A 13,752-nucleotide genomic window follows, 5' to 3' on the forward strand; every position below is an offset into this window, starting at 1 on the left:
TATCTTATTTAATAATTTTTTTCTATATATTATTAATTTAATTGTGATGCCATAAGTTGATCCTATTTTGATTAATTAATTACTTGGTTGTGAAATAATCAAATTATTGGATTTAATCCAAGCTTGACTCATTAAAATGAATTTTCGTTATTTATTCCATTTGTCAATGTATTAAATATGTTTGTAACTACAATTTTCAACGGTTGTTGCTAAAGATTTAATGGCATTGCAATGCCCCTAAACATATAATTCACAACGGTTGATTCACATTAGTTTCCAATTCATTGATTTAGTAACAGTTGGATATGCAATAAGCAAATAGTAGTAAGCTTTGTTTCCAATTCATTGTTTTAGCAACAGTTATATGTAAAACGAGCAACAATTAGGTAACCTTTGTTGCCAATTCATTTGATTTAGCAACAACGTTGATCAATTGTTGAATGCTTAATTTTTGGCAACAACCATTTGTAACTGTAATGAAGTGACTGTTGCCAAATGTCAATTTTCTTGTAGTGAGATCTATCCCACAGCTGTGAAAATTCTAAACTAATACGAGTCTCATAAGTGTCCATTTTAAGGGTTTTACACAAAAACACACCAAAATAACATAAATAAATTATGTACTTTATTCATTTAGAATAAATGTCAATAAGTACATCAATCTGATTGGAGCTAAGGGCATAACTGTCTAACAGCTCCTACTTACACTTAGGTCCAATTGGGTACAAGTCGGAGTCTCATACTTTCCATGTGTTTCTCAAACACTTTCTGTGTTAGTGGCTTAGTTAATGGGTCTACTACATTCTCCGCTGACGCTACCTAATGAATCTAGACGCCCAACAATCTCCCACAGTACATGTGTTGGATGGAACTAATCCTAATTCTTGAATGAACCTCTTCATCCAAACAACTTCCTTGGCAGCTTCACTTGCGGCAATGTATTCGGCCTCGGTTGTGGAATCTGCAGTGGACCCCTGTTTGCTGCTCTTCCAACTAACTGCACAAGACCTCATCGTAAAGATATAACCAGATGTAAACTTTCTATCATTTGGGTCTGACTAGAAATCGACATCAGTATACCCCTGTATCTATAGTCAACTACCATCAAATACTACACAAAACTCTTTTGTCCTTCGAAGGTACTTGAGTATGTTTTTCACAGTTGTCTAGTGCTCTGGGTTAGATTGAAACCTACTTACCGCACTCACTGCCTGAGCAATGTCAAGCCGAGTGCACAACATGGCATACATGATGCTCCCTATGGCTGAAGAATAGGGAACCTCTCTCATTCTCTCAATCTCCTTGGGAGTCTTGGGAGACATACCCTAGAGAGAGTGACTCCATGCTTGAAAAGAACATTTCCTTTCTTGGAGTTCTCCAAACTGTATCTTTTGACAATTTTTCCAATATAAGTAGACTGGGATAATCCTATTATCCTCTTCGATCTATCTCTATAGAGTCGAAGACCCAAGATGTAGGAAGCTTCTCCAAGATCTTTCATGGAGAATTATTGTGAAAGCCACACTTTTACCGTAGTTAACATCCCTACATCATTCCCAATGAGTAGGATGTCATCTACATACAGAACTAGGAACGTAACCTTATCTCCCACTATCTTCCTGTAAACGTAGAGCTCATCTGGATTCTGCTCAATAGCAAATTGTTTCACAGTAGAGTCAAACTGGATGTTCCAGCTCCTAGAAACTTGCTTAATTCCATATATGGATCGATTAAGTTTATACACCATGTGTTCTTGACCTACAACTATGAAACCTTGCAGTTGCTGCATATAGATATCTTCAATAAAATATCCATTCAGCAACGCGGTTTTGACATCCATTTGCCAAATCCCGTAATCATGATATACTGCTCCAGCTAGCAGGATTCTAATAGACTTAAGCATGGCCACTAGCGAAAAGGTTTCCTCGCAGTCGATTCCCTCTTTCTGAGTGTACCCTTTCGCCACAAGATGAGCTTTATAGGTTTCAACGTTACCGTCTGGCCCCTTCTTCCTCTTGTAAATCCACTTACAACCAATTGTTTTCACCATAGGGAGCAGATCTACAAGAGTCCAGGCCTTGTTGGTCTCTATCGAGTCTATCTTGGCTTTCATGGCGTCTATCCATTTCAAGGAATCTATGTCCAACATAGCTTCTATATAAGTCACGGGATCTTTCTCACTGGTCGTGGCTTCCACCAAGTAACTTTCTTGATCATAGCCATAATGAACTAGAGGCCTAAATACCCGGGTAGACCTTCTAGGTTGGTTATTATCTGAAGCTTATGGGACATCTTCCACTACCCCTGAGTTCTCTTCATCAATAACAACTTCCTGATGATGATTGTTCAGGATGTAATCTTCTTCCAAAAAAATGGGCATTTCGACCACAAAACACATTTTGCTCTTTTGGGTCATAGAATAAATATCCTATAGAGCCTTTGGGGTAGTCTACAAATAGGCAACGGTCTTGGATTCCAATTTGTCAATACTTGTTCTCTTAACATGTGTTGGACAACCCCAAATATTCAAATGCCTTACACTTGGTTTCTTACCGCTACATAGCTTATATGGAATCTTAGGAACGGATTTTGTTGAAACCTGGTTCAGCACGTATATCGCAGTCTCTAATAAGTACCCCCAAAAGGATGTAAGCAGTTCCTAGTGTACGAGAAGTGATTGGACCATATTCAATAAAGTCTAGTTCCTCCTCTCTAACACACCATTTAATTGTTGTGTAGCAGAAGGAGCTAACTGTGAAACAATCACATTGTCCCTTAGGTAGTTCCTGAATTCATCAAAGAGATATTCACCTCATCGATCTGATCAAAGGGCTTTGATCTGTCTTCCCAACTGTTCATTGACCTCTTGCCTGAACTCTTTGAACATTTCAAAGGATTCAGACCTTTGTCTCATTAGGTACACATAAACATACCGTAAATGATCATCGGTAAATGTTATGAAATAAACGTGCCGGTTACGTGTTCTAACATTCAGGGGACCACATACATCAGAATGTATTTGGTCAAGTGTGCCTATAGATCTTTCAGGCTTACTTGAAAATGGTCGTTTCATCATCTTACCCTGAAGGCAAGGTTCATAGGTTGGAAGATCTTCTACAGTTAGAAAATCCAAAGGACCATCATTTACTAACCTTGTGATATGATCTATGTTAATGTGGCCAAGTTGGTAATGCCATAGGCACGTGGGATTAACTGTTTGATTGTTCTCTTATTGGGGATTATTTCCAACGTAGTTTTGGTTATGTTTGTTTCCAGAGAATGATGGAGAACATAGAGGCCATTCTCGAGTTCCCCATAAGTGAGGAATTTGTTATTCCGTTTAATAATAATCACATTACTGAATAAAATAGAATAATCATCTAAACATAACTTTGAGACAGAAATCAAATTTCTTCTTAAGTTCGGTACAAAAAGGCAATCTTTAAGTACAATAATTCCTTCTATGAAAACTAACTCTACAGTTCTTATAACTGTTGCAGAAGTCCCCAACTAGAGCGTAACTTCTCCATCACTCAGCCTTCTACTTGTATTGAACTCCTGCAATATGTTACATGCATGAGTTGAAGCCCCGGAGTCAATACACCAGGAAGTAGAAGTGACCAACAAATTGGTCTCTATGACAAAAGATTCGAAATTACCTTATTTGTTGGTCTCCAAGTATTGAGGACAATTCCTCTTCCAATGGCCAGTCTGTTTGCAAAAGTGAAAGGCATCCGATGTCTTGTCCTTCTTTTGCCTTTTAGGCTTGCTAACATTTTTTTTAGGCTTTTTCTTTGCCTTCCTCTTCTTCTTGCCCGACTTGCCACTTTCAACAAGCATGGCTATGGGCTTATCCTTTTTTATTAGTTCTTCAGCCCTCTGCAACATATTTTTGAGTTCCTGAAGGCTAACATTTAGCTTATTCATGTTATAGTTCATGATAAACTGATTAAATGAGCGAGGCAAGGAGTTTAAGATGGCATCAACTTTGGTGACATGATCAAGCCCTGATCCGAGAACCTCCAGTTCATTGATGTAGCCCATCATCTTTAGATAATGGTCATGAACCATTTGGCTCTTAGTCATTTTAGTGGTCATAAAACAACTTTAAGACCTTTTGTCGAGTAGAACGATTCTACTCTTCATACTTCATCCTCAGACTATCTAGGATATCCTTGGACATTTTAATCTGATCGAACTATCTCTGTAACGGATTGTCGAGGGAGGCTATGATGTAGCACCAAACAAGAGAGTTCTTCTCTTTCCATTCTTGATATTCCTTCCTACGAGCCTCAGAAGCCCTATCACTCGGACGATCCAGAGTAGGGTTTTTAGCAACCTTGTCCAATTTCTTAAACGTTAAAACCAGCATAAGGTTACAAAACTAGTCAACATAGTTTGGGCCCTTAAGCTTATTATCGTCCAACAATTTGGCGAATTGTCCGTTTGCCATTTCTTATAAAGGGCAAAGCAAATTACTAATCCACAACCTGATTTAATTGATGTTATCTACATAGAAATGGATTTTAATCTATGTTCCATTTCCATTCATTCATCTCTGAGATTTCCCTCCCATCTCAGTGACGAAGACTACGGTTATGTCTCTAAAAATGTGGGAAATAACATACAGTGCATGGAGCAAACTGTTTCAGCTGCATAACCCCACCATCTTTTGTAAAGGATCGTATCCACTCATCTTATGAGTTTTCCCTTTGAATTTTGTCAAACAAGGTTCATTGCCATTTTATTTTAAACATTTCTGTCCAGTAAGTGCTTACCCATCATATTCGTGAATGCCAAGGTACCGTGAGAGTCTTCCATTTTAGGATAGGCCCCTCCCATACCAGTCTATGACGCCCCTATCATCTTATGAAATAATCCAACAGACTCATCAGCAAATGGATAGCCCAATTTTATGGTGCATCTCTTCATTACTGATAAGCCCATCTTCATGTTAATGATGGAAGGCCTTTAGAGAGTTCATCATATGAATCTCCCTATCACATGCACTTATATTTTGCTGGAGATAACGAGTAATTACGCCCTACTTCTTTATTTAGGTCAAACCAAAGTGGCTTCCACTAGCATTCTCAAAGTTAGATTTAGATGGACCCTAAACGGGCTAAGGTTTCGCATGATTCCTCTTGGGGAGGAAGCTGATGTGGGGCCTATCAAGAAGGGAGATCATCTAATAATCTTAAGGACACCATGGCAATGATGTGCATTCAGCCATGGTATGTGAAAGAGCCACTATCGAATGAACATGGGCCAAGTGCTTATGGCCCATGTGCATAGCACATCACACATCATACATCACATGCATAAAACAATCACATAATTGATCCAAGCAATTAAATCAACTGTAAAACCCTAAATTAATTAAGTTAAATCAATATCAGCCCATTAAAGCCCATAACATTATCTAGGTATATGGGTTGAACTGCAAAAGGCAATTCGACCCATATAGCATTTATGCTGAAAATGGGCTAATGCAGTTTTAACTTGTCAAAACTGGGTTTTATAGGGTGGGCCGAATTGTATCTTGCAATGGGCCATCAAACCCTTGGCCCAAATCAGAATTTGGGGTTGAGAATAGACCCTTATTGAACCACAGATTCGGTCTAACTAGTTTGGACCAATCTTGGGTCAAACCGGCCTAGGGTTTGGTGTCTATTGCAAGATACAATTCAAGATTGTGATCTGAAATTAATTACAGCCGATTAAAGACAATCAAGAATCAACAAGAATACAAATCAGAGGGTTGTACGTGTGATTTCACACTTGCAAAACAAAGGGTTAATCGCAAATAGTGAAATCGTTATCTGCAAATCGTAGATTGCAGTTTCTTAAATTGCAAAAGGTCTTCTCTTCCTCTACGCATTAGTCTTCAGACATAAAAATAAATAGAAAAAACTAATTTTCTATTAATTACATCACATCAAATCCTATACATTTTGTCTAAAAATAAAAAAAAATATTTATAGACCAAAATGCATAGAATGAAAAATTGCAAGGTGCGCAAATCTTTCCACCTTTAAAGAATTCGATCTCCATCACACAGCAGCCCAAGAATTGAACAAACAATTACAGAACCATTCCATAATCATTAAAGAATAATAAAGAATTGATTTTAGATCTACATGCCCATTACCGAGAACCGATTTCTCAGAAAAACAATAAACTTGCGCAAATCGGGTAGAACATTTTTTGCTCATTTGCGTAGGTTCAAATCTGGTCCAGATTTGGTTCAAGACTTGAACCTGGCTCTGATGCCACTGAAGGGATGGGAGATCTATCATATGGATGGCTGAACCATGTAGGGTGGCTAGGCGAAATTTCAAAAATTTCTTTCTCCCATCCGGGAATCCTGTTCCCTGATTTAGAAAAATTGCATTTTTCAAGGTTTGTTCTTGAAACAAACCGAACCAAATCTGAAACCAAGATTAAGGAGAGGAATACCTGATATGGAATCCATGCAAAAAGCTCTTCCCAACATAGGTGTTCACACCCAAAGAGGGTACCAAATCCTTCATCCATTGAAGATGACACAGCTTAGGGTGAGGCAGGATCAACAAGTGAATTCTTCAGCAAAAACCCCAATTCTTCAACATGAATTGTGTAGGGATGTAAGCACAATTTTAAGATTGTTTCTTCCACTAAGAAATAATATCAAGATCCAATCTTAATCACTCCAAGAGGTAGAGATCGAATAGGGTAGAGCGGTAAGAACAGAGAAAGAGAGAACTGAATGTAGAAAAGGTAGTCAAACTGTGTATATTATTCTAGTTCACCCTCCTCCTTTATATAGACCTTAAAGAGTTAATCTCCTAATCTAATTAGGAGTTTCTTGATCCAAATCTTTATTTGGATTTTGACTCTTTAAGTGATAAAGCTTATCCCTTATCTTATCTGCAGATTAGGATTAGTTTCTCGTAATCTAATTAGAAGTTTCCTAATCCAATTCTTTATTTGGATCTAGACTCTTTAAGTGGATAAGAGTTATCCTCTTATCCTTATCTGTTGATCCATACTCAAATTTGCCCATATTTAATTAATCGAATTAACCCAGTTCGAAATGGGCTTTAGTCCCATTAAGCTTTCAAGCTCACTTCCTTTTAATACTGGCTAGCTTAGCTCTCTTTGTATGGCGTGGAACCCTATCATTGATCTCCAAATAAGCCACATTGGGTTCAGCCTAACCTCTGTTATTAGGGCTGGCTAAATTCACTACTGAATACAATGAACCCCTGAATCCATCAGTATGGGCTCTTAATGGGCCCAACATTTACACTAAATGGTCATTGGGTCCAGCCATCTTATGAAGGCCCAAGGACTGTGGGCAGATATGAGATTCAGGTTTATTATCCCTAAATGGTCTTACACTAACCTCTCAGCCCATAATGATCAAACACTGCCTGACAAGAGAGGACATCTCCCTCGGTTGCAAGGTACAGCGTTGCACTCTCTACTCACTTGAATCCCCGGAATTAACTTTTTTGCAAACATTTTATGAAACCATAATATATGTATATACCTCTATATAAATATATTTTGCAAAAACAAATCTCAACAATTTGAAATCAACTAGCGGTAGTTTAGGTTTCCATCAAAGAAAGTGCATTCCCCGACCATTCACTTTGTCCGACAAAGGGGTTGATCATGTTACTATGATCACCCACTCAGGTGAATTCTCAGACTACCCCAACATACCTAGGTTTTGACCCGTTTAAGGATCTCACTGATTAACATATCAAAGACAGCCCAATCGAACACCTAGTATAGTACCATAATTAAATCTAGGGGTCAGGTGTAACATTTAAGTTTTGCCCATTTGTCTCCAAGGTCCAAGGCAATACTGGAATTTGGTCTGATTTAGGGTTTCAAGAAAACTCACACTGGAGAGATCTCATAAGACACATGGCGAAACCTTATCAGTCTCCCCCTAACAATAACACTAAATCAAAGATTCATTTTTCAAGTGGGAATCAAACTCATTTGGCTCCTTCCTTTTAGGACCTTGGGATCTCTCTTTATAAAGGGAGACACAAATCATAATGAACACACATTCTATCAATCAGAGCCCTTAGCCTACCCTTTGCCCGCAACCTTCCTTCGTCTTTCAAGGAGACCACTGCACATAGTCTTAACACACCACCCACACCTATCTTTCAGTCCTCAAGATCAAATAAGATCTCAAGCTTTCTTAGCTACAAAAATCACATTAGTTGTATGCTTCCAAATCACCTTATCATTATTATTGGATAAAATAACATGAGAAGAAATAATTTCATCCACTTTTTCCATTGTGATAAGATCAGAGAGGAGGGGAACATTCCCACCTCCATTATCCAAAAAAACATCCTTTATGATCATAGAGGTAGTAATTTCAACATCATCTTTATCAAAGCAAAAGAGGGGACTATCGCCCAACCAAGTATCAAACTAGAAGGAAATATTTCCTTTTTCCACCAACCACATCGTGTTTTCCAGCACAATATTAGCAAAATTCAAGTTCCTTTTCCAAGTTCTAGAGATAGAATTTGTTTCATTTAATAAAGCCAAGTGGGAGTTGTGGAGGCATTTAGTATGAAAAAAATGAGTCCATAAAGAATTCCCATAAGTTGCATTCCACAAGGATTTTATTTGAAGAGACACATCAACATCAAAAACCCTCTAAATATTCAGCCCCCTTCACTAAAAGGTTTACTGATAGTATCCCATGCCACCCAATGGTGTTTCGATTTGCCATTACAATCAGCCCATAGAAATTCCAAACTAATTTTGTTAATCATCCTGAGTACCTCCCAAGGAGTAGCTACTACTAAGAGTGTATGTAATGGGATGCTAAAGAGAACACTCTAAATGAGTGTAATTTTCCCTCCAAAATAAACTCTTTAATTTATCAAATGGCTGAGAACATTTTAAACTAACATAAGTTTTATAAATAACTTATTTAAGGGGTAAGCCATAAAAACATACCAAAACATACATGAAATAATAATGTTCTAATTTTATTCATTAATAAATGTCCGATTAAATTAGTTTGATTAGACCTAAAAGCATACACTGTCTAACAAACCTTAAAAACTAATGGTTATGTTTAGACCTGTTCATTGGTCGGGTAGCTTGATGGGCCAGCCCGACCTAACCCCAGGACGGGCTTGTGCATAGATATTAGCCCATGGGCTTGACCTCAGTCCTAAAAGCCCAAGCCCGACTATTTTACGGGTTGGGCTTGAGATTTGCCACAAAAGCCTGACTTGACCAAGTGTAACCTATTCTAAACCCTAGCCGAATAACCCTTTCCTATTCCCTTTCTTCAGTCTCCATCTTCTATCTTCTCTCCTCATTCTCACTCTTAAGAACCGGTGTGAACCCAGATAGGTAGCCACCATTCTCAGTCTCAAAGGCAACACGTGAGCTCAGGCACCGACAATCTCAAGCACTGGTCGTCTCTCTCTTCGGCGGTGAGTCTTCTCTCTCTCTCTCTATCTATATCTCTCTCGCCACCAGTCTTCTCTCTCTCGTCTCTCTCATAGTTCTCATTCTCAGTTTCTCACTCACTGTCGCATATTCTCACTTTCTTAGGAGCCAATGAACTCAAAGCACTGGCGTCAGTCGCTCCACCAATGAACTTAGTCGCCCCTCTCTCTGGCGGTGAATCCTGTACTCCTATATTTCTCAGTTTTGTACAAATCATGCATTCTGTAATCTGTAATTTGTACAAATCATGCATTTCTCAACTCTGTTAGCTCGAGTACATAAGTTTTGGGCTTATCACTTATGAGTGAAATCACAAATGCATTGAAATTAAACCCATTTATCATTTGTTGAAGACTTGAAGTAAGAACAGAGTTAGAGAATCTTTTAGAACAAAAGTTGTGTGAATCGGGCTTCGGGCTCGGGCTCAGGCTTCAGGCTTTATATGAGGGTTAGGCTTGGGCCCATGTTGTAGGCCCGTTGGTCGAGCCGGGCTCGGACTCGAGCCTGAAAAAATCCTATTAATGAAAAGCAAAAGCCTGGCCCATGAATAGGTCTAGTTATGTTATATCTGATTCTTAGGTTTTCTTTGACTTAAAAAATGTTTAATTTTGCTTTGTAAGATCAAGGTAACAATATCTAAACATTTAGAATAAAATTATGCATAGTTCTAAGGTTTTGAACAATGAGGAGTTGCATACTCAAATGATCATTTGAGTTGCATACTCAAATGATCTAATGAATCGACTACCTTTGAAAGTCGAGGCATCAAATAAGTTGTTGTTGTTCAAGAGTCAACTACCTTCGACAGTCGAGCATTAGCATAAGGTTGTTAGTTGACCAATATGTGGGGTTGGTCAATTACCAAAGAAAATAGATTCCCACCTACGAGTGACAGTCGACCAATAAAGTTTATCAATTGACTACTTATAGTAAAAACTGACCGTTTAAAGGTACAAAGACTAGTTTCTTCTTTTGGTAGGACTTCTATTTGTTGGAATTAAGGTTTGAATATTGCCAAAAATGGCTTGAAGCTATTTCAATAGCTTTCTAATGGTTACATGGTCCCAACATCTATAAAATGATGTTTGAGCACTAAAAGAAAACAAGAATTTAAACTATGATATACCTACTATATTGAGAGCATCCTATGAGCAAAAGTTTGAATAAAAGAAATTTTCCCATAACCTTTGTTAGTTGGTATGTATTTGATTAATGGTTCGTTGGTTGGCCAGGGCTTGGTTAGTTTTGGGTAATGTATAGTTGGCTCTACCTCGATTTTGTAGGACTTAGTTTCGTGGGATTTGGAAGAATGGGTTTGATTAACATTAGCTATATTCAATGTCCACCAGATGGTTTTATGTATGTTGATTTGGATTCATTTGTATCAGGATAGTGTGGTTTTGAACTGAGTAATCTAAAATTGTCCGCATCTTGTTCAGCTTTGTTGACTTTAATTTATCTTTGTCTCAACAAGTTAAGTCGGTTTGGGTAATTTTGGATAGTTTGGATTAATTTGAGCTATGTTTCGCTTTGATGGCTTTCTTCAGGCAATGTCTCATTTGCTTTGGTCAGATTTGTTAAATAAGGTGGATCACTTCTTTCTAAGCTTTTGTTATATTTCAAATACCCATCTTAGCTGAAATGAAATGTATTACATCTTTATATATATATATATAAAGCAAGGTTGTCCAGCCAAGTGGCACCACTATCCCACACTTTCTTCTAAATTATCTCTAATTCCTATTAATCCTCTTCCTCACTTTTTATCTATATCTATCTAAAAAAAATTAAGAATTATTTAAATATTATACGAAATTATATAACTTTAAAATATTTACAAAACATAAAAAATAATTATAATAGATTTAATAATATTCATATTATGAATAATTTTATATTTTTACAAAATTCATCACGAAATTATGTACTAACAATATAAATTATAGTTTTATGGATTATTCAATTTAAATGCTATTCAAATAATAATAATTTAACATTAAAAAATATTATTTAAATATTTCAATAACTAAATATCTTAAATTACAAAACATTAAAAATAGAAAAATAATTATATAATAAAATGCTTAATGTTATGTAATAACTTTAAAATAAATAAAATTAAAATAACAAGAAATTTTAAATATTTGACATATTATTTAAATATTTAAATAACTAAATATTTTCAATAATGAAATATTTAACATAACTAAGTTTGAAATAGTTAAAATAACGAAAATATGTAATGAATTTTAAAATTTTCTTAAAATTAAAAAATAATTATAATAAAACATTAAAATTTATAATGATTTAATAATTTACAAAATTAATAATGAAATTATGTAATAATAGTATAAATTATAATTTTTTGGATTATTAAATTAAATAAATAAATAATATTTTAAAAATTCAAATAATGTCATTATTTAAATAACTAAATAATATTGTAAATAACTAATTTCAATTATATCAATTAATACTTCTAGAAAATAACTTTCGAAAAACTTAATATTTATTAATAATAACTTTAAAATCTTAGTATATATTTATTATATATTTATATATACTAAAATTAATATATATTGTATTTTCAACAATTATTTATTGTTTTTGTGATAAATATTGGGATTAAACTAATGTTTTAAATTTTCAAATTTAATTTATTATACTTATTGTATTTATTGCATTTTTTATATAATTTTATTTCTAGTAATTATGTATTTTTTTATAATTTATTGATTAATATTTATTAGTGATTAAACTATTTTCTTTTGATATTACACTATTTATTTACTAGTTTAATACGTTTTCAGTATTTATTGTATTTTTGTAATTACTGTAATTATTGTATTTTTACTAGTTATTTATTGCATTTCATTATAAATTTATTTTCAATAATTGTGTATTTTTCTATAAATTTTCAATAATTATTGGAGATTAAACTATTGTTATTTATTAAAGATAAGACTAATTCAAGAAAATAACTTTCAAAAAGCTTAATATTTATTATTAATAAATTTAAAATCATAGTATATATTTATTATATATATATATACTAAAATTAGTATTATTGTATTTTCAGTAATTGTTTATTGTTTTTATGATAAATATATTTTCAATAATTATTGGAGATTAAACAATTATTATTTAACTTTATAAATTTAATTTATTATACTTATTGTATTTATTGTATTTTTTCTATAAATTTATTTCTAGTAATTATGTACTTTTGTTATAATTTATTGATTAATATTTATTAGAGGTTAAACTATTATTTGAGATTACACTATTTATTTACTAATTTAATATATTTGTAGTATTTATTTTATTTTTATAATTATTGTGTTTATTGTATTTTCAATAATTATGTATTTTCACTATAAATTTTTTAATACTTATTGGAGATTAAACTATTGTTATTTATTAGAGATTAGATTATTAATTTAGTTGAAATTAGGAGCGTTCATGGGTTGCTTCGGTTCGGCTACAAGCTATTTGGCCAACCAAATTGACTTGGTCAGGTTGGGGAGTTGGTCACCCGAAATTGACTAACCATTAGTGAAAACTGACTAACTCGGGTTGTATTGGTTTGGGTAGATTTTCGGTTTGGTCTATTGGTGCAAAAGAATTAAACTGAAAATATTAAATTTAAATTTAAAAAATTACAATGGTATTATTAGAAAAATAAATTTAAAACTTAAAATTATGATATAAAATATTTTAGGCTAAGAAATATAGGGATTTTCCACTTTCCTGTATTAAAAATATATATTTAAAATATTATATAATATATATATTAGGTCAATTCAATTTTGGTTAGTTTATAAATGGTCAAAATGAAACTGATCCAACTAGTTGGGTTAGAAAATTGTTGAACTAATGCCAATAAAAAATACTAGGAAATCAACCAACTCAGCATTAATAAGATGAACAACCCTAACTAAAATTAATTATTATTATTATTTTTATATTATAAAAAATTATTAAAAATAATATGTAAAATATATATAATTATTAATTATTTAAAAAATTAAAATATAAAATAATAATATACTTGTATACATTATCATTCTCTTAGACTTAATAAGTATAAATAGAAATATAAATGTAAAACATAAAGTTTTACACTCTACATATTTAAATTATTAATTATTTAAAAAATCGGGCGGACTAGCTATCCACGCTCCCCACTCTTTCTTTCAATCTTTAGCTCTTGTTTGTTTTTGTTGGGCCTAGACTACGCCCAGTTGCGTATCACGAGACTCATGAATC

The sequence above is a fragment of the Nelumbo nucifera genome, chromosome 3 (assembly GCF_055504915.1).
Source record: "Nelumbo nucifera cultivar China Antique chromosome 3, China Antique-T2T, whole genome shotgun sequence".
Taxonomy (NCBI): Eukaryota; Viridiplantae; Streptophyta; class Magnoliopsida; order Proteales; family Nelumbonaceae; genus Nelumbo; species Nelumbo nucifera.